Raw genomic sequence first — 23,322 nt, 5'->3', positions numbered from 1 at the left:
ATGCTGTGGGGACAAATAACCCTCAAGTCTCAGTGAATAACACAACAAACGTTATTTCTTGCTCACCCTAAGCCTGCAGGTCCTGGAAACCTGTCCTCCATGGATGACCAGCTGAAGCACTTACCCTGTGAAGCCTGTACCCTCCTAGGTCTATGTGGAAGAGGAAGAGAAAACAGGCAGAGTCCTGCATAGGCACTTTCATGCTGCCCGGAAGTGGTGCACTTCCCTTCTGCGTTAACCAAAGCAACACACACAACTGCCCCTAAATTCGAGGAGGTGGAGAAGCACAACGTTCCCATGCGCCAGAACGGGAGGAGTTGGATGGGAGCAGCGACACCCATCATGCCGACTTGCTAGAGTACCCAGCATATGGAACAGCAGAGCTTCTGCTCAACTAAATGGAGGAGTTTGAGGTGCAGAAACTTACCAGTTTTTCTTTAAATAATTAAAGTAAATATTTAAAATTGATAGCTTAGAGATTATATTTTCAAGACTATTCTTTATTACTAGGAGCTCATAACCAATTAAAGTAATTCTAGAGAAGACTTCTAAATAATATGGAAATTGTCAACCCCCAAAGTTTAATTCAGCCCACAAAATTTATTCTGTCATCAAAATGTAAAACATTTCTCTTAATCATAACTTCTGTTCTTATATTTAAAAAGTAAAGAATACTAATACATTAAAAACCCCATAGCCAAAAACACAAAACAACTATATGTTATCAGTTGAACGCCAATATGGTGGAGACTTTATTTTTTTTTAAGGATTGGCACCTGGGCTAACAACTGTTGCCACTGTTTTTTTTTTCTGCTTTATTTCCCAACCCTCCCCCGCCACCCCCCTCCCCTCGCCAACCCCGGTACATAGTTGTATATCTTAGTTGCAGGTCCTTCTAGTTGTGGGATGTGGGACGCCACCTCAACGTGGCCTGACGAGCGGTACCATGTCCACGCCCAGGATCCGAACCCTGGGCCACCACAGTGGAGCGCGCGAACTTAACCACTTGGCCACGGAGCCAGCCCCTGGTGGAGACTTTATTTTTATTTTTTGATAATGAAGATTGGCCCTGAGCTAACATCTGTTGCCAATCTTCCTCTATTTTGTATGCGAGACACTACCACAGCATGTCTTGATGAGCGGTGTGTAGGTCCAAGCTCAGGATTCAAACCTGCAAACCTGGCCTGACAAAACAGAGTGCATGAACTTAACCACCAAACCACTGGGCCAACCCTGATGGTGGAGTCTTTAAATGCCCTCAGATACAAAAGTTCAATTTAAAAATATTTTGTATTTGGAAAATGATTCAAAAATCATCCATTTCTTAACATTTTTCTTTTCTCCTTCTTCATTTTAAAATGAATTCCATACTTTTCAATGTCCACTGTTAAATTTTTTAAACTTAATTTTGAACTCCAAAAGAGTTTTCTATTTAACTTATTAATTATATTTTTAAGTTGTACCGCAACTTTTATGCTACTCTTTTCTAGATTTATTTGTTTATAAACTAGTTCTTTGGCAAATGAAATAGTGACTGCATGTGTGTCTTATATCTCAGCTTGTGTCCACAAATGTTCTAGAAATGAATAGAATTTTTGTATGCATTTGCTCACCTATTTACCACATATACCCTATCCTGGGCCCAATTTCCTTGACTCGAGGCTGCTTGCTATAAACAACAGGTCCAGTTCAACAACTGGGTCACTAGAGAGCAAGGGAAGGAGAAGACAGCATCCTTTATTGGCCGCTGTATTCTCTGTATAATGCCATGCCTACCTGATGGCAAGCTTCTTTATTAGAAGCAGTAATACCCCGACATTTTTATTTTGTCTTTAGAAATGATAATAAATTATGTTTTTATTTAACTCTTTAAATTTCCTGAACTAATTGGTACATTTTTCAATCTGCCTATGATATGTTTTGAATCATTAGTGAAAAGTTACATACACAAACTATTATAATATAAAAATGTCAGGTCGGGGATGTGTAGAGCGGATGTCTACTCAGATTCTAAAGATGGATCAACCACCTTTTGCTTTGTCTTTAGTCTAAGCAGCAGCAAGTGCCCTGTGGACTTTAGGGGGATGCGGAGGGAGAAGATGTGGTTGGAAAGAGCTCCCAGGGTTATTCTGATCGCCCCTCAATCCCAGCCAGGGGCTCATGCGCTGGAGGCAAGTCGTAGCACTTGGTGAGAAATTGCTGGACTGCTTGCAAAGTCCACCATGACCTGGAGCAAATTGCCTAACTCTTAGCCTCAGCTTCTTCATCTGAGAAACCACTTATCTCCTAGCATCATTTTGAAGGTTAAATAAGATAATAACCACAAAGAACCTTGACGCTGTGTTTACTTACAAACTGGTTTGAAATCTCATATTGAAGTCAGTGTAACAAGTTACCATCAAGATTCTTAAAAACAATAACCAGCAATTAAATTCAAAACTTAAAATAACAAAAACAAAACACTTACTGTGTGTTTATAATTTAGACCCATGTGTCTAATACTTAATTTCCATTAAGTTGAACTTTTTTCTGATCCTTTGTGCTTATTTTCCTCAAAATGCTAGAAAAGGTGTTCACAAACTATGTGTCACTACCCACTGGTGGGTAATGAAATAAGTGTAGTGAATTGTAACTAGCATTTTTAAACGAAATAAATGGAATGGAATAGAATAGAAACAATTAGAACACATCACATGGTTTTTTAGCAAGAACTGTGTACCTTACCTTAAATGGGTCATGATGTAAAGTGTATTCCTTATTGAGCATTAAAAAAAATTGTAAAATACTCCTCTAGAACAAGCACAAATGAAATCTGGTACATTTTTCTACTATCAAATAAATCAGATTTTATCTTATCATCTCTTTAATTAAGAATAATAAAATATAAAATTTTTTAGCCATCTATCCAGCCAAGTTTTTCTTTAGTAACACTTATATCAGCGTATGTCCTTTGGAAGGATTCTTACACAGCTGGTATCTTGAGTAAAGCGAGTCCACGGATGGAGGACAGGAAGTGGGCCTCATTACACCCCCAGTTACTGCTGCTGAGAGGAAGTTCCGGGGTCTACACAGGCAGTGCCACGGCACTGAGCAAACGGTGGATCCAATTAGATTTGCACTCCTTGAAGGAGGGACCTGTCCCACTTAGGTGGCTTTAAAATGTCTTTCTATGTCACATCAAGGACAGAATACAGCTCCAGAGGAGAGGAAACAGCTTGTCACAAAGACCGGAGGCACAGGGCCTCTGAGCAGCAGAGCGATTCCTGAGGCAGTAAAACCTTTCTGGTTGTGCCTGCCCATTAGGGACGAGGTCGCCAACCCCAGGTCCACAAATTGGGCCAGCATCCAAACACTGCCCTGAAAGACACGGCAGCAGAACCAGGCCACAGGATCCTGAAGTAGCCTTTACAGGCCATTGACATTATTGTTCAGAATCAACCATATGTGATTCTCATTCGAGGCTTTAGTCATTCTCAAGAAATCAAAAAATGCCATTTTTGTAATGAATCTTCCCATTCAAGGGAAATGGGTTATCCACACCAGTTAAATCAGAATTCTGACACTCAGCAAGGACTAAACCAGGTGAGTGGCCCCCTTTCAAATCCTCCTCAATGAGGCTGATGTCTGCGTGGCTCTGCTACCCACTGAGCATGCATATACAGGTGCCACCAGACAAAAAGTCTTTCTGGTTCACCACTGTACCGCAGGATGCCATAAAGGAAGTCACGGGCTGGGGCTGCCATTAAGGCCGTGACAAATTTAATACCCTATTACTTGCGTTTTCTGCACTAGGATTTCATTCGGTGACATCACTGGATACAACTGAAGCTGAAATTTGTGTGACATTTTTGCAGGTGTTGCTTTTGACCAAAAACGTTATTTTACATAGTTTAGCCACTGTGCAATGCTTTAGGTCTGAAACTAAACCTCCGGAAATCTAATGAGGTTGAAAGAAAAGTGAAAGTTAACGGCCACGGCTTTACAAAGGCTCATCCTCCCTCAGGCTCTAAAGAGTCAGTAACTGAGTTCAGTAACTGAAAATTAAATTAGAAGAAAATGCCACCTCCGCAGCTCTCACTACCTTTAGCATTAATGGTACTAGAGAATGGGGTGGGGGTTGGGGGTTCTGCTCAATAGAGCCATCGAGAAACTTTCAGAGCCTCGAACGGTATGGAAATCTGCCCTTAAACCATGTCATAAGCTTCCATTGGGTTTTACTTTGCCCTCTCTCTGTCTTCCTTTTGCCTGATAGCCATATCTTGTAGTAAATTTCCTCTTCCCTTCCCTCTGTTAGTTTTTTCCCTTACTCAGTCTTAATTTCCATTTTTCCCTCTCCCTCACTTCCTCTTTCTTCCATCAAGTGTTTGATTTCCTCCCTCCCATATATACATCTTTAAAAGAATGGTTTAACTAATGACATGGTTTTTGTGGTTTGCCCTGTTCAGAATCTGAGAGAAAAAAGCTAAGGATTCTCCAGTCCTAGGAAAGCATAAGATTTTGACTTTATCTGGTCACATCAAATGAACAGACACCACTTTCTCAGGACGGCATTATCAGGCCAAGTGATAAGGGCGAGCAGGAAGGACTCACCAGCAGTGGCCCATATTCTTTACAAAGGCAGAGGCAGGGGCAGAGAAAAGAAAACAAATTAGACCTTGTCAGGATCCTTCCCATTCTTCAAAGAAGCATCTCTAAAAAACAATCAAGCAAGCTTGTCAATTTGGCCAAAAATCAGCGATGCTTTAATATAATAAGGTAGTACTGCCACTCCTTTACCGCTAAACAAATTACTAAAGAAGCTAACTGTATTATATAGCTATAAAGAAATAAAGGCTATTTTATCATAATTTGATTACGCTACAAAGCACTCTGCATAGCAATTCATGGATCTAATTTTAGTAGTAATAATCTCTTGCCCTGTTATGTAAATGGGAAAAGACTTTCTACAGGCTTCAGATAGAGATAAGGTTAGGATCGAAAGCATGCAAAGCCATAGTTCAATTCCTCTAAAGTGGTCTGCATCATATGTTACAGTGCATCTTTCTGCCTTTGCACAAAGCTAGTAGCTGCTGAAATTCACCTTCCTTTCCTAAATGCTACAGATGCCTTCTGAGAATTTACCCATTCAAACTAAACCCAAGTCCCACAACTACAAAACAATAAGGGGCATTTAAAAATTTCTCAAAATACTTTCTCTTTTCATAACTTTTTCCCAATTTCTGCCCTTCCTGTTCAAGAAAAGACATGTTGAACTTTACAGCGAGTACACATTAGTTCTCACTTCCAGTTCTTGTGGTTCCACTCATTTTGCATAAGGTTTGACCACCAGGATTGTCCCCTTCTGACTAAGGCTCTGCAGGCCACAGAGATGCAAGTTCTGGCCTGGCCCCTGAGTAGACATGACTCCGACCCAGCTTCACATGTTGGAATGCAAGAGGAGAGAGAGAGCGGTCTATTCCTCAGGGCTCTTTGGTTGCTCTTTGAAATCAATTTTACAATAATACAAAAGTTAGCTACCCCCCGGAGGGGCGGGACCTCAGGGACACCTGTAACCACCTGATGGAACTGCCTGGCTTCCTTCTTCACTGGCACTTTTCCTTCATCTCTCTACAGTGTAGCTTCATTCACTCCTGCTGCAGACTTTTCCCCGCACCCTAAAAGACGGTGCAGACTACCACCAGCCCTCCTCCCACGGCTTCACCATGTGGGAAGGCGTTGCCCTCTGTGTTCCATGCAGGCACAAGATGTCCTGGGAGAGGAACTTCCTTGATTCTGCTTAAGTCAGATGCTCCCTCCTCATGGGCCCTCCGCCCACACCACCTGCCATGACCGAGAGGAAACTGTACTGTAACTAGTGTCCTCACTAAGACTGATCTAAGTGGGATTGCAACATATTTTCACTCTACGTGGGCTATGGCTTTGTGAGTTTGCATCAAGGCCGGAAGAGAAGAACCATGAAGAGTTAGATATTGACACTTGATGCTAAGCACATCTTTTTCAACCTTTCAACCTTTTCCCCTTCGATTTAAACACTACCTTTATTTCCAAAATGGCCCCTTTATTCCAGGATTCTATACCTATTGTTCACAAGGGGAAAATCTTTGTACATACGTAAGCTTTTCAATACTGATTTTCATTGATCAAGAGATTAAATATTTCTAGAGAGCGGCCAGGCTGGGACATGATGCCTACTGTTGATTAATTTAAATTAGAGCTGTTATCTAAGCAATACATGAGGGAAGATAGAATGCCTAGGCATAGGTATATTGTTTTATTCTTTGACTTTATATAGCCATTACCTCTTTAAGATCTCCCCTCACCCAGACCTCTCTAACCTCTCCACGCCTACCTCAAGAAGTACAATAATCTTAAATAGCAAACCCTTTGCTAAATTTTTTGTGATTTTTTTCTCTCATTTCTTCATAAATATTTGAGTTAATCACAAACTTCAATCCCCAAAATACAGACTTCTGCATAATTCTTTGGAATATAAAAAAAAGAAGTTACTATTTCAACCCAAATTGCAATATATTCTTTTCCTCTATGCCCCAAAAAAGTTTTATTATACTTTTATGAGCTTTTCTTTCTGCATAGCACTGCGAACACATGGCCATTACAATCAGTGCTGTCAGGAAAGGGAGTATGAGCTTTAATTCAAGGTCACAAATTAAATTCCAATTTAATTTGATTAAGGGACCAGCACAGTGGTGCAGCAGTAAAATTCGCATGTTCCCCTTTGGCGGCCCAGGGCTCGCCAGTTCGGATCCCGGTTGTGGACCTATACACTGCTTGTCAAGCCATGCTGTGGCAGGCATCCCATGTACAAAGTAGAGGAAGATGGGCATAGATGTTAGCTCAGGGCCAGTCTTCCTCAGCAAAAATGGAGGATTGGTGGCAGATGTTAGCTGAGGGCCAGTCTTCCTCAAAAAAAAAATTTAATTTGATTAGGTCACCTACGGGCTGTGTGGCATTGGTTAGGTCTCTTAATGTTTCTGGGTCCCAATTTTTTCATCTATGCAATAATATAATAAGATATGTGGAGATGCTTAGTAAACAGTAAAGTGATATACACAGATAAGGGAAAAATAAGGCATTGTATCAGTCAAGATTCAACTAGGGAAGCAGAACCAGTATATACATTTTCATATGTATTTTATATTTCTGTATATATTTATATATACATACATTTCTTTATATACACACACACATATATAGAGATATATACATACATAAATGTTTATACATATGTGTGTGTGTGTGTACGGATTTATTACAGGGAATTCTGGGCTCGGCAGTCTCTGCAAACTGCTCCACATCAGCTTGAGCCCAAAATTCACAGGCAGGCGGGAGTGAAGATCACAAACAGGCTGGAACCCAAGAAGAATAGACTAAAGCATGTCTATTCTTGTTGCCTATGACCTTGGTGACGAGTATTCTGCAGAATCAGGGGCCCCTCATCACGAAGCTCAACATGTGTACCTGGCTCAGGAGTCAAAGGAATGAATGAAGACTGGGGGAGAGGGAGGGAAATTGGAGGCCCAGCTGCTGCTCTTCAGTCCAATGAGGTGAGTGTAGGACTATTTCAGTTTTCCTTCCTCTCTGCTACCTGGAGTCACCACACCTCAGGGATGGCCTCGTCCCTCTTTAAAGGATTTCCACCTGATTAAGTCAGGACAACTCAAGGTATTCTCTCTTTTGATTAACTCTAAATCAATGGATTTGGGATTTTAATTACATCTGAAAAACTCCTTCATGGCTGCACCTAAACTAGTATTTGACTGAACACTGGAAGAAGGTGTGCGTATGCTACCAGATGACTGCTGCTTCCATCTGCTCTTCAACTGTTGCAAGAAAATCTCCCTTGAAGCCCATCTCCCATGAACCAGATGCATAAGACAAAGGGAATTCTGGGGAAGGTGACACATCACAAAGCCATCCCATGATAAGTAAGAATAGATTCTATCCTGGAAGAAAAATGTAAGCAGCCTACTACACAAATGCCAAAGATGGCGCAGGGAGTCATTCTCTGTCCTTATTCTTCCCTCTTCCTCTGCCCGGCCCTAGACTCAATCTCCCGCACCCGCTCTTCCTGACAAGCAGCACATCTCTGTGGTTAATTGGTCCTGAGTGGGATGAGCGCACTTCGAGGGGAACTTGCTCTTCCTCTCCCTGCTCCCAGCCCATCCTGAGCTCCACATTATTAGAAATGCAGTCATTGGTGATGACCTAGTTTTGAATGTAAGACGCTGTCACCACAGCACCATGTTTCGCTTTCGTTGTGGACAAAGGATGTTTTTCCTCCTCCTTTAGAAGTTGGCCTGGGCCCTCCTCCTACATCCTTGCAGTGTCTTTCTCTCCTTAGTCTTGGCTCTGAGGAAGAGGTTAGATGTGTATTTTTAAACACTCTCTCTCCTCCACTGTTTCTTTCTTCACTCTCCTGAATCGTAGGGCGTATACAGGTCAAAGCGCAGTACGGATGGGACTATTTGAGGAATTTGTTTTCAATGCAGTCACAAAATAAGTTCTTTGACTAGGCCTTCAGGTATTTCTTGATAATTCATGATTACTAGTGGAAGAAACTTTTGACAGTATAGGTTCCCAGGATCCTGACTAAAATAAAGTTTGATTTATTGCCCATTCTCTCTCTAGTATTGAGGGTCATTCTCACAAGCTATAGCTTAAAGCTTTCACCAAACAGCTCCCCAACCCACACCTGAGGAGACAACAGAGGCCACATTCAGTGGCTATGCATCAAGCCAAGCCTCCTGGCAGCCCTGCCATGGTGTTGCTTCCACTTGTCATAATGAGTTCCTGTTTGGTGCACAGTGGCCGAGCCTCTGTCACACAGCCCTGTCCTAATATCCTGGGTCTCCATCCTGGTATACCAATTTTCTGCTTGATTCTCTGCTTCAATCCTTGCACCTACAAAACTAATGCTTTGATGTGCCTCTTACACCAGGTCTTCCGAGGGTACTCAACTGCCTCTGAATGCCAGTTGCTGTGACTGGGTGTCCACTACCTATGGCTGGATCTCCTGGAAGACGCCTTCAATTCCATCTGCCTGGACCATTCCTTCTTTGCCTCTAGCAGTCATGAAACAACCCTGTCCTCTCCCTCCCCCAGTGACCTATTCCAGTCACTTGCTAGCATGTACATTTCTTGCCTACTTGTGTGTCAGTTTCACACTCACTGCCCAACTGTCCCAAATGCTCTGAATATCTACTGCCAGCACTTCTCCTGAGAGCTTACCCCAAGGGTCTGTTTGGGTTCTCAGTTCTGGGCCCTACCAGGCAGGTCCATTTTACTACTGATCAAACAATCGTGGTTGATAATTATGAACATGTGATTTTTTTTCACAAGATGCAAAAATGATGCAGAAGGCAAAGTATATCAAGAATAAATTTCATAAAATCTTAATGTTTCTATGTTGACAAAATGATTAAATACAAAGCTAATGAAAACCTCAATGAAGCAATTATAGGTGTTGATTAGAATGCAGTTTATATTTAGTATAGAAAGGGATTTCTTTCTTTATTTCTTTCTTTCACATTCTGAAACATACAGTTTTGAGCCAGGAATTGTGCTAAGCATAAGGAATATAGGATGAATTTACATATCTATGATATACATGCACAAACACATATTAATGGCCCTTTGAGTTTTCACATCCTAGAGATTCAGACAAATGAAAACAAATAATTACAGCTCATAATGAAAGCCCACAGAAATGAAAGTGCTTGATTTTGTCTAGAAATGTTGGCGGAGGCATTTTAAGAAAATGAACTCAAGTTGACTCTTGACGGACAATTAGGATGAATTCAGCAGACAGCTAAGGTGAGAAAAGGACCTTCCAAGTAAATTGAATAGAGGGGCAGAGACATAAAGAAGAATGTGGTACATCTAGGGAACTGCAGGGAGTTCCATATTGCTAATGTCTAGGATTGGTCCAGGAGCAATTGTGAGTAGAGGCTGGAAAGGTAGGCAGGTCTGAACTCATAAAGGTCCTAGTCAGTCATGCTGTGAAGTCAGGACTTCATCCTGCAGGTGATGAAGAGTTACTGGAGGATTTTAAGCAGTGGAATGATAAGAATTTGTTTTGGATTGAAAGGGAGGCTATACAGAAGGAAAATTATGGACAAGTTCAAACAAAAATTTTTAAAAACCTAAAATAAGGTGATTGCATAGAAAACAGAAAGGCAAGTGTAACAGACAAGGAGATGCACAGCCCAGAACGTCTTCAAGGATGAAGGTTCTGACATTTCTGTATATTGTGGGACAACTCGGAAGCCATTTTAGTTCCCAAGATCCTCTTGGCTGAGGCTATAGGGCCTGCGTCACAGTTCAACTCTCCCCTCTGCCTAATCCTCCCCCTTGCTCCCTCCCCTTCCTTTCCACAGATGTTGATTCAAAGCAGAATCTGTGCCCCAACTTGTAACAGAGGAGGAGTCAAGAGGGGATAGAGACAACTAAACTTACAGCACAGTTCGACGAGGAGTTGGCAAATGAAGGAATCTCCGAGAACTCCAAGAGTTCAGGTTGGTGCAGCCTACTCAAGTGGATGACATCCAAAGATGATAAGACAATGGATTCTGGTCAAAGTTCCTATGGAACATTTTTGTAAAAAATATTCATTATGCATTTGGTGAGTGGAAAATGGGTGAGAAAAGGGCTAGAGAGAAAAACTTTGGTATCCATATAGGTGCAAATGATTATGAGAAGAATAATATTTAGAATAAGGTAAGAAAATGAAGGAAGACAGATTTCTAAACACACCCAGAATCCTTCAGTCATTTCAGCTGCATTCCCAATCGCCAAGTTGCTAAGTAGTGAATGTTTTTAATTTTTTTCTTGGTGATATTCTTTTCTTATTTAGTGTGACCATCTTTACTGGAGTGTAAAGTCGTTAAAGGAAGGGACTGATTTTATCTTTTTAGCTCAAAATACCTTAAATGAGTTAGAGGCTCAATACTAATGGGATATCAATATTGTACAATATTAATACTGTAAGAATATAAAAATGGAGCACGTCCCAGTTGTAGGTTGGAATCTTCATTATCTCTAGGCTGAAGATGGTTGCTCTAAAGACTTCCAGGTTTGTGTAACACCCATTTTGCTGTTTAATCTGTTTTAGCATTCCTATATCAAAGTATCAGTAACAGTAAAATTTTGTATCAAATTTCTGCTTGGTGTGCAATGACTGCCTTTATTTTATGCTGACTCTTTAGGAAGTCTTCTTTTCGTTTGGTATGTGTCTTCCAGCTCAGAGTCATCAGCATACAGCAGTCCCAAATGACTCTCTCAACAACTTTTAAGGATCCTCACAGCCAAAAGAACCTCTCAGAGGATCAGAAGCACGGCTAATACCAGCTTATGGATTCCTTATTACATCCTTACGCATGAATAAAACAAGCTAGACCTATTACACAGCTATTTTCTTTCCGTTGGTGACTGGGAACTGATCTAAAGACAAAATTCATGGAACCCAATACCCCACCTTATACAACCTTCTTGGCAGCCGAATTAGTCAAGTCGTAGAAACTATGCTACACTCTTGCCCAAAACACCCTTGCAATGGCAGGACTACAGAGTGGGCAAATTAGAATGTAGTCAATCCACAACATCCATGACAAGTACTGTGCCAGAGCAATTCAATGTCTAGACTACTTGTTTCAGTCAGGAGATTAACTGGCTTATCTCAACCCCAAGGGTAACCTTTGGCTCACATCCAGGAAGTCGGCAGCCCTTCAGGTTAGCTCCTCACTGATCAAGCCATCAGCTGCTTGCCTAATCCCAGCATCGTACACAGAATTACAGAACTGGACTTTTTTTCCATACAATTTTGGATTTGAGCTGGTTATTTTTTTAAGGTTTAGTATGCTATCTTGAAAATAATTTTTTTTAACAAAATATTGGTTGGAAATTTCATTATAATGGTATGCCCTTGGGTAACACCACTGTAATTCTTTAGCTAGAAAGAAAAATTGTATGTTTATTTTAATTAATATTAAAATATATAATAATATAAAAATTAAGTAAAATCTTAACATTAATAATATGCTATTAAATAATTATTAATTATATTTGTAATAGTGTTAATGTTAAATAAACATTAATTTATAATAATTGTATGTATAGATAATATCTCCTGGATATGACCTTAGGAACACTGCTTACAAAAAATTAACCAATTCAAGAAAACCAAAATAAGCTTCTATTTCATCATTATTTGCAGCATTTTTCTTCGAGGTCATTTTCTTTTCTTAAATGGGCCACAATGATTTCAAAAAATGCCAAATCCTCTCAGTTTTAAGGACCAGTATGATGCAATGGAATGAGTTTAAATTTGAACTCAGTTGAACTTGTGCAAACCACAGACCCCCTCTGGGCTTTCGTTTCCTGCTTATAAAAGGTGGTGGAGTCGTGGGGATGTCCCAGAGATGAGCCCTGAGCGCTTGTCCTCCGGTTCTAAACATTCTATGGTCTCAGGCGAGTGGAGAACAGAACACAGCCCAGGGCAGGGGTAGCTAAAGAGGGTGTCAGAGAAAATGTGAGTAAATAAAGACTAAGATGGACCTCTTTCCTACTGTCATTGTTGTGGGTGTTGAAAAATCAAACTTTCCAGAAAAAAAGTAAGAATTCTTACTTTTACTTCTTTTACTCTTCTTATTTTCACTGTGCCAAATATCTGCATGTTTGAAAACATTGAGATACTTTTAGCCATGCATTTAACCTGAGTGTTTGTGTTCTATAAACAATGCTATTAAATCAGAAGATTGGTGCTGAATAGAACTGCTACTATGATGATTATCCATTATAGTCAATATGTTTACCCCTTACTCTTTGCCAGGTATCGCGATAAGAGCTTACTTAAATTATTTTGTTTAATGCACTCAACAACCATTAGTTCATTAATGCTACCTGTATGATAAATATTATTTATATCCCTATTTTATAGAGAAAAGAATCTGGAGCTTAGAGGGGCTAAATAACTTGCCCAAAGTCACTCAGTAGCCGATGCGAAATTCTTTCCCATGTCTGTCCAGCTCCAAAATGCAGGCTCTTAACCATGGTATTCAATATTACTGATATTCAATATTACTAAATTCAAAAACTTATAAAATTATATACAATGGTTCTTTTTTTAAAAAAATAATGAAGTCTATAAAACATTTATCAAATTGTAATGCTACTTTATGGGACTTTTATTGGGGCTAACTAAGGGACTTTATGGACTCAAAAACTGGAAACTGACTACTGCAATTACTTGTTCAGAATAAAAGCCAGGCTTGAAAGTCCTTCTTTGCATTGAATTTCAAATGTTCCACTTTGAATGAAACAGATGTTGAACTTTAGATTAGTTCAATCTGCATTAGATTTATCCTGTGCACACAGTAAGATAGTACGAACATGGGCACTTACGCTACTTTCTCTTTAGGGACACCTTTCCCCAGACCAGCTTCATCTGCAATTTAAAAGAGGTCTTTTCAAAGAAATAGAGGATTTTACTTAAAAGCATAAGAATTAGTCGAGTGGGCCTGAGCCATGGTCCATCCAATATTCTGTCTCTTCTAGGAGCATAAAGGGGCATGTCATGTGATAGTCGTCTTCTATCATGTGAAACTCAAAAGGTTAGGGATACACCCCGAGCCTTCTTGATATTTTTCTGACATCTGCGAATTTAGATTAACCTTTCTTGAAGCCTATGTTTTAGTTTTTCATGATATAAAGTTCCATATATACGCTACCTTTTGGGTAAACTAACACAGGAAACATCTTGGATTTGTGGATTCCTGATCTACTACTGCAGATATCGGTGGTGTTCTCTAACATGAGTTCAACGGACTCCTGTTCTCCTGGTGAGGCTCGTCAAACCTACCCCAGGTCCAGTTGTTTACTGAACTCCTATTCTCTGTTAAAAGGGATATTAGCAAGTATTAGGTGCTAAAGACATATTAACATCAAACTAAGACTTCCTTCTAGACATAATCAGAAGGACTGAGTAAGAAATGAAAAAGGATTCGCTTTGGAAGTCAGCGGCTACTGGAGGCATTTTATGTAGGGAGCACTGCCTCTCTAAACAACTAAGCACCATGTAGAGGGACAGGACTTGTGTGCCCCCAAATTCCCAAAGAAATCATTCTAACTGTCCAAGGATATTAGCTCATCTCTGCTAACTGAGACATCCAAATCACAATTCTGTTTGTCCTGTGAGTATAAAATAGAGACTTTCAGATAAAAGTAGAAAATGAGAACATATCACTGTATCAAAAAACTCAGGCACTTTCTCAAAATATTTTAGTCAAACTACAACCAGGAAATAAGGCATACTGTTTTACCTTTATCACTCTTAAATTTACCCGGTTCAGGCTTTAAGCATTTCCACCTGTTTCTCGCATGTCTGGATTTTGTGTACAATCTGTGCTCACTCCGTCTATGTCCTTTGTGATATCATGAGCTTCAGGCATATCCCCTCTTAGCCTTCACCTCCCCAATCTGAAGAGGCATTTTAGCCTCTCCTCATTTCTTCATTCTTTTCATTATAAAAAGTAAACTGAATTGGAAATTTGGTTGTTTTTAAGTTTTTCTATTGAATAAATTTTCTTAGTAGGGTCTACCTAGTGTTGGGAGTACCAAGAAGTCTACATTGAACTGAGTTCCTTCCCTCAAACTACAAATCAATGAGAGCTATTGCAGTGGTTTCCCCAAAAGAATGCAACCCTCAGCTGTTAACTCCCCTCCCAAACCTTCTTTTTTTAGACCCTGTCTCACCTCTATACTTACCTTCTGGGGTTTGATGCAAATACCAAAAGCAGTCCTATGGACAATAAAGTTTCCAAAACTGCTTGGTGATGTTGAGGTGCAGGCAGTGAATTTTTTCTTGTCCACGTACATAAGTTTGGGGGTCATTTTTGGATGGATATCTCAACACTTCAGATGCTTCCTCTCCCAATCAGGTATGTTAAGTTGGGGATTAATTGGGCAGTTTGGTGCATTGCAAAGATCATTATACTTGGAGTTCATTGGGGTTCTCCTACAAGTCACCTTAATAACTGGAAAACTCAAGCTTTGGGATTCACTTTCTTCTACCAAAAAGCATTCAATTGAGAACTGGTTTTCAAATTCTTCCAGAGACTCATTGAGATTTTTTTGATGCCCTTCCTCAGGCTGTTAGGCGATGAGGACCAAGGAAGGGTGATTGAGCTGGTGGAGTTCTGGGCACCACTCCTCCCCACCAACTTCATACCTCTATTTTATGTATTTGCCTTCCTCCTAAGACTGTCTAAGACAAGAATTTCTGAATGTGAGGGTGATCTTACTGTGACATCTGTCATTCCACTGATCTCCAGGGTTGATTTGGCTGATCTGGCTGGCTAGGCAGGTGTTAACTTCCTCCCTCACCGCTCCATGTGCATCCCTCCAAAAGCTGCATGCTCCATTGAGGAAGACTACCTTTCTAATAGAGGAGGACCGCTCTTCCCTCAAGGGTCTAGCAGTAACTGCACTCCCCTGCTGGTGCCTCCAGACAAGCTCTCAAGGTCCATTTGTAGGGTGTTCAATCTTCCAAGACTCCAGACATATCCAAATGAGGTGCTGCTTGTGGTAGTCTGCTTTTCTTTAAAAACAAATTAAATTAAGTGAAACAAGAATTTCGAAGAGCTTAGCAAAAAGGAAGGGAAGAGAAGGGAAGAGAGGAAGGAATGAAGGAAGGAAGAAAGAAAGAAAGAAAGAGAAAAGCCATCGGACTATATAATATCTGACGGCCTTGGAATGTGTAAATCTCTATCATTGTGGACTTGATAAAACAGTAGTCATTGAAACTTTTATTACTGTAAACTTTGTGTATTATATAGAATTAATATTCATTCACATAATTCTCGTAAAATTCATAATTCTAATATTTCTATCCTTTCTTGGGGGTTTGCTGTATGCTAGACACTTTGCTAAGGGCTTTCCTTACGTATCACTTTTCACTTAATTTTCACAGCACCTCTTGGGGTGAATAGCATTATCCCCATTTTACGAATGAGCAAACTAAGGTTCAGAGAGGTTAAGCAATTTGCCCAAGGATTCAGCCCTGGCAAGTGACTTCTCTAAGGTTCAGACTCAAGTCTGCGTGACATTACAGATTAAGCTCTTAAACATTAATGCGCTTAAAATGCTTCTCTGAACAGAAACCATTCGCATCGGTAAATAAATACAACATAAATAAATATGACCCAAGTGGTCATATTACAAAAGCAGAAAAATTTTATTTTTGGAATTGTAGCTTACAAAGAAATAAAGAAAGAAAATAAAAGCTAGCTCCACAATGAAAATTTCTCTTTGCCATAACTCAGTTTATCATAACAAGCCCAGGGTCCCTGACAAATGCATTGGTAGATATAGATTACCTTGTAGAGAAACAGCAAATTGAGTTGTCTACCTTGTGTAGGTGAAATTTCAATTGTTTTCTTTTTTTTCCCCCTTTAAATCACTATTTTAGTATATACGAATGGTTAAAAGAAGTAGTTAACCACAATTTTATAATTCTTTCGTATATGTAGTTTAGAAAGCTATAAATGAGTAAAGGATTAAGGCTATAAAGTTCCCTAGTAAGGCCCACGTTGTGTGTATAATTTTGGTATGGATATATTTTATATGTGCAATTACTCATAGATATAAAGTAAACCCTTGTAATTTCACCAACAATTGAGCCATTGTGGCTCAATCTCATGCACTTCAAAACGACTGCTTTGACTTCAAATGACCAACTGGAATGAAAGCTAATTGACGGCTGCTTCTTTAATCTTCTTCATATCCCCCTACTCTCTGACCACTCCACTTACATAAATGTTACTCGACTCTTTCAACTTCAAGGATATTCCTAGACTATTCTCCAGAACGCAGTGTCATCTTCCCATCTGTATGTACCCACCTTTTCCAGACTCTCCTTCTGCAAACCTCCTCAAATACACCATTTTCCATTGAGATCTGATTATTTTTAAAATACATCCATCTCTTCTTTTGCCAGCAGCCCAATGGTACAATATAACCCATTATAAAATTGTAAGTATAGCATTTAAATATATTCATCTATTTATAATATAATTTGTTATATTTTATTCATGTTAACCTTTTATATTGTTAATTTCTTGATGTGGCAGAGATTGGTTGACCATTCCTCAAACACATCTCACCTGTTTGGACACACAGTTGGACTCCATTCCTGATCTTGCCTTGCAGTTAGATGTGGCCATGTGATAGAGTTCTAGCCAGTGGAATGTGATTGGTGGATGTGCCCTTCCAGATATGGCCTGTAGAAAACTTTCAAGCAGTATCTTCCATGTTCTTTCATTCTGCTGGATTTATACAGATGAACGTGACATTCTCACAAGTCATGCCATGAAGATGGTGGAGCCCACAAGATGAAAGGAGCCCAGGTTCCTGAATCACCCAGTGCATTAACAGGAAAACCTATTCTCCTCCTATATGAGTGAGAAATGTCTACTGAATATGAACCATTAGATATTTAGAATACATTATATATTTTATATGCATTATAGTTTGAGGTCTTTTGGCATGATTAAACAAAAGTGTGTTCAGTTCCTGAGTAAATATTTAACAAAAGTAAGCATTATGATAAAAGAATATAACTAGCATTTGTTGAGGATCTAGTGGTAGACACTGGCAGTGGTCTGCCAGTCATTCCACTAGGTACTTCACGTAGGCTAGCTGTTTAATTCCCTCACTACCCTTTTAGTTGGTCATAACCAGGGCACCCTCCAGGATGAGTGAACCAAGGATCAACGGAGTTAACCGAAGCTACCAAGTGGCAGAGCTGAGATTCACACCAGGTCTGTCTGGCTCCTAGCCTGTATCCTTCCCATTACACCACGATACTTCTGTTTCCCCAAGTTCTTTTTTCCTTTCTTACCTAAGGCCCCAAATTATGCCATGTCCTTAAAGTGAAAAGATGCCCTAAACGTGTTACTTGAGTCGTGACCAAAAAGAAAAAAAAGGAAAATAAAGCAAATTAATAAAATATTTTAAAATATAGTTTTACATCAGTGCTTGATTTTCCATTGGTCAGCACAACGATTTGAGGAAAATCACAATAACCAATTCCACAAGGGAGTCCTCAGATTTAGTAATTCATTGATATGAATTTGTTATAAAAGCTATCAATAATCAAAAAAATATATAATGCACTATCCTCGAAGAGAATAAAAGATGGATTAGAGCATTGATTGCTCACTATATCTACCTTGATTTTGCTAAAAGTAAATAAAAATAACTGCTAAGGTAATACTTGTATTTTTATGTCATATTGAGGCATCACAAAATCTATTCTGGTCCCCACAAGGAAGCAATAAGCCTCTCTTGAAAGGGTGTAACACATTTCTGCTGGGGAGGAAAAATCAATTTGAAGTGTGATTTTAACTTTTGTTATAGTTTTGGTGCAATGAGTAGTCAAAACAATCATTTTAGTTATCTGGAATAATCATTTTATATTAAAATACTAATGTAGAAGGAATCTAACTCTGTTTTCATTTACACGTCTTTCCATTTCCTCTCTCCATTCTCCAGAAATGCCTACGCACCTACTTGCCCCACCCAGAGCTCTTTGTGGCTTTGGAAACATGCTAACATCCCAACTCCTTTTTTTAAAAGATTAGTTTTCGAAAGACAGCCCTCCTTTAACTATTTGTCTTTTTTCCCCTCAATTCTCACTAAGAATAGAAATAATCATAGGAGAAAGTCCCCAAATTTCTACAGTGCCATTGTATGTCCAGATGACTTCTCTTGCTCATAGTAAACCTTCTGTATTTTGGGCAACTAAAATCTTGCAACTCTTATCCTGAAAATTACATGAAACTGAAAAATCTTAATCAGTAGCAGCAAGTAGGGGTTGCTAAAAGTGCTGAATATGTAAGTACTGAAATAATTGTCCTTTCCAGACCACCTTGTAGATGACATTTGGAACCACAATATTTCCTGACCAGAGGTCACCAAGTTTTAGAATGTCATTCCCCATTTTGTAAGAAGCTGATAAATCTTGAGAGTGTCCTAGTGATATTTTAAAGAGGATACAGTCAATCTTTTTGGTATTTCTTATTTAAATTGTACAATGGTTTCAAAAATAATCTTACATCTACAATTGAGTATTTTTCAGGAAATGAAAGAACCACTCTCATTCATAAATTTTATCTTTCTTAAATCCGTGAACAACAAAAAAATACGCAGCTTTCCTAGGATAGTTAATGCTTGAAGGTAGTTCTGCAAAATAATAACATTCATGTCCAACCAAGATGGTTTTAGTATTCTTTCAGAAAAATGAACTATTTTATCAAAATTACCAGGCATGAAAAATTTCACCAAGGGTTGGTGGGTAGTAAGGTGACCTAGATGACATCATCAATCTATGTGAAATTCTTTCTAGATGTTCATGTCTCTTAGATTCATCTCTTAGAGTTGCCACTATACCTCTGACTTCTTCTTTGTGGGTTTGTGACAAGAAAGCTTGTCTAAATTTATTCTTGTGGCTACATCTGTTTGTTTGAGGAGCACCCAAAATGCAAAACAACGAGATCCCAGTAGTGGAAAAATCTTTACGTTCAGATTAGTGCTGTGGTTTGCCTCCACAATATTGATTCTCCTTTCCTCCTATATCTACTTATTTGGGTATTCTCCTTTCTCCTACTCTGGTTCCATGTGGCCTGGAAGGGGCTTCATTCCTCTGAGTCTGTGATTGGTGCCCATTTGCCCAGGTTCAGTCAACTATTTCCCTCACCACAATGTTGATTCAGTAATGGGCATCTGAATTAAGCCAGTCCTGTCAGAGCAAAGGCAGAGTTTTGAAAGGAAATAGAGTAGAGGCTGCCTATGAATGTACCTAAAGAGGGTACAAGCCTGGGAAAGAGAAATATGAGCTTAAATCATTTTCATCCTGTATCTGGGTATACGTGCAGCCAGAGTACTTCTGGAACTTTGAGTTATATGACTCAAGCTTAAGGCAAGTTTTCCACCCCATCACGTGCTACATAAGTGATCCTAACTGACTCCCTACCATAGCCTTTGTTTATTTCCTTAATCTTTTTAATAAAAGCACGGGAAAAATTAAAATGGCTTCCCCTTATCCAATGCAAACACTCAGAATAATAATAATAATAAACCTAGTTGGTTTTTCACAATAGCGGGCATGATTCCTGCCACTACTTCATGCTGGCAATTTTGTGGTTGGTGTTCCCATAGGTTAAAGGCCCTTTCCACCAGCACATGCTTGGTAGGGCACAAGCCAAACATTCTAAAGACATTGCTCATTCCAGTTGATAATTAATATGGTTTGAAATGTGGTGTTACTGAACCCACATGTGCCAAAAATCAAGAGCAATAGTGCTTTCATCTTCAAACCACTGCTTTTAATTTGGGGATGAAACATTAAAAATAAAAACAAAAGCAAGAAAAGATATAGCATAAACAGAGAGATATCACTCAACTTACATGCACAACTATTGTGGTTAAAGAAATTTGATGCGGTATACTACTTGTAGAAAAAATGTGCAAGTAGGTCATTTTAGAAAAAATTTTGATTAAAAGTTATTTTCCTCTTTCAAAATGAAAATTGGTTTTGTGTTCCTCTACTTGTCAAAGTCATTTAAGTAAATCAGGTTAGAGGTCCTAATTACAAGTTGTTGGCAGCCTGTGTTTATTCTGATACACAGTCTGACAGGTATACTGTTTGTTTGTTTTAATTTAAAGATAATTTACTACCCATAAAAGGTAGGAGATTAATGGTCCTAGAAATTGAAATCAGTTCCCTATTCACCAACTAGAGAGAGTCTAATCTAAGGAAGTCTATGTTTCCATACCAATTTGTCTCATAGGTGAGAATGTTTTTTATACTCCACAATAATTCAATCCTTAGCTTTTCTCTTGAGATTACCCACAAGGGTGCTAATTGCATTTTGTTACACTCACATTAAGAATTATTCTGAGTTCTCAACATCACTTTGTATAATCTGCCAGCTGGCAGATAGCAATGACTTTTTATCACTGCCAATATTACCATTTTTGAACCAGAAGACTCTCTAACCCATTAGCAATTTCACAACCACCAAAGGTTCATTTTTTCTATCTTTCAACACAAAACTATAATTGTTTTACATATACTTCTAAAGAAGCCTTTGACCTGTTCACAGATCAGTGTCTGAAATTGAGTCTTCCAGTATAAAAATATTTCTATAGACACTGTTGAGCAATTCAGAAAAGTCTTCAGTTGGGGATGATACTATTATTATAGATAGACTTCAAATTTAAGGGCTCACAATCATTTTACTTAGTCAAAAGTGTTTAGTAGTTGTACACATATGACCTCTACATATAACCATTGTTATGATGCGCCAAATGTTTAAATTTAAGAAACAAAACTGTAAAAGATGAGAAGGCAGACAACTCAGTGAGAAAAAAATGTGCAAAGAACATGAACAGGTAATTCATGAAAGAAGGACAAAGGTTCAGTAAGCATAGGACCAAGTAGTTAATGCCACTAGTAATAAATGAAATGCTAAGTAAAACAACAGTGACAAATCATTTTTCACCTATCAGATTACCAAAGATTGAAAGAGCAATGATACCTGATGCTAATATAGTGCAGGTGGAAAGCTAAAATGTCACAATAATTCTACAGGAGAATGTAACAGCTTAAAAATCACTTTTTTTCACTTTTAGGAATTTATCCAAAGGAAACAATGAAAAATGATACATGATGTAAAAATACTTGAATAAAAATGCTTACGTCTACATTAAGCCATATAGTGAACAGGAAACTGCATTCTGTTTGTGTTTTCTCACCTTTGTATCTTCAGTGCCAAATATAGTGTCTGGTTTACTATACAGGTTCAATATTTGTTTAATTAATTATCTACCTTGTGAAAAGATTTCACTCCGTCTTAATATCTAGCATTAGGCACTGAGCAAAACAAATAATGATACAGTTTTACAATAGAATATTATGCACTGTAGGAAATAATTATGTCAGTCAGTATTTATCAACATGGACTGACATTTACAATAAATTATCAAGTAACAAAATAATATGGTTTAATTTTATAAAAATAAATTTTTTTTAAAGATTTTATTTTTTTCCTTTTTCTCCCCAAAGCCTCCCAGTACATAGTTGTACATTCTTTGTTGTGGGTTCTTCTAGTTGTGGCATGTGGGACGCCGCCTCAGCGTGGTTTGATGAGCAATGCCATGTCCGCACCCAGGATTCAAACCAACAAAACACTGGGCCGCCTGCAGTGGAGCGCGCGAACCTAACCACTTGGCCACGGGGCCAGCCCCTATAAAAATAAGTTTTAAAGTATTTCCAGAATGTATTCTACACTCTAATCTTGAGAGTGATATGTATGAGTTATGAGATTCAACTCTCTTTTCATTTATCTGTATTTTCAAAACTTTCTGCAAAGGGTATGAATTAAAATCCTAGACCATAATAAGTGAATTTTTATAAAATCATGAAGTAAGGAAAGTTTTTCTAAGAATAACAGCAAAGACAGAAACCATAAAGAAAAAGATTAAAGTTACCTAAAAATTGATATTTTTTTCTGTTTGATACCATAAAATATTTTTTTAGTTTTGAGGCTATGTTGAAAAGGGAGAATCTTTGTCTTTTAGAGATACATATTGAAATATTTACAGATTGAATGATACAATGTGTAGGATTTTCTTCAACATAGGAGCTGGGAAGAGGTGAGATGAGGGAGTTGAATGGAGGGAGGTCAAACAAGACTGGGCACGAGTTGACAGTTGTTGAAGCTGGGTAATGAACAAAAGGGTTTTACATGTAAGTGTTATCTCTACTTTTCTGTGTACATTTCAAAGTTTACGTCATATAAAAAATACCAAAAACAAAAGTGATAGAGAAACCATGAACTGTGGAAAATATTTGCAAAATAAATAACAGGAATTTAAATAAATTCTTAGTATATAATGAATTCATAAATCAATTAAAAATATTAAATTGGCAAGTACATGAACAGAGAGCTCACCAAAGGAAAAGAAGAAATGACAATCACCAATAGACATATGAAAATAATTGTATGCCTATATAATAATATATTAGATATATCTAATAATCAAGGAAATTTTATTTAAAGTGGGATAAAATTTCTCAGCTAATATGTAACAGTTTTAAAATGACAAAAATCTATTTCTGATCTGAGTAAAGTGGCAATTTGAAATACTGTTGATGTGTGTGTAAATTGTCACAAAGTTTCTGTAATACATATGGAAATCTTAACATTTTACTTATCCTTAGGCTCAGTAATTTTATTTCTAGGA

The sequence above is a fragment of the Equus przewalskii genome, chromosome 13, assembly GCF_037783145.1.
Source record: "Equus przewalskii isolate Varuska chromosome 13, EquPr2, whole genome shotgun sequence".
NCBI classification, from domain to species: domain Eukaryota; kingdom Metazoa; phylum Chordata; class Mammalia; order Perissodactyla; family Equidae; genus Equus; species Equus przewalskii.
The sequence above is the reverse complement of the archived record's forward strand: the minus strand, read 5'-3'. Positions refer to the sequence as shown.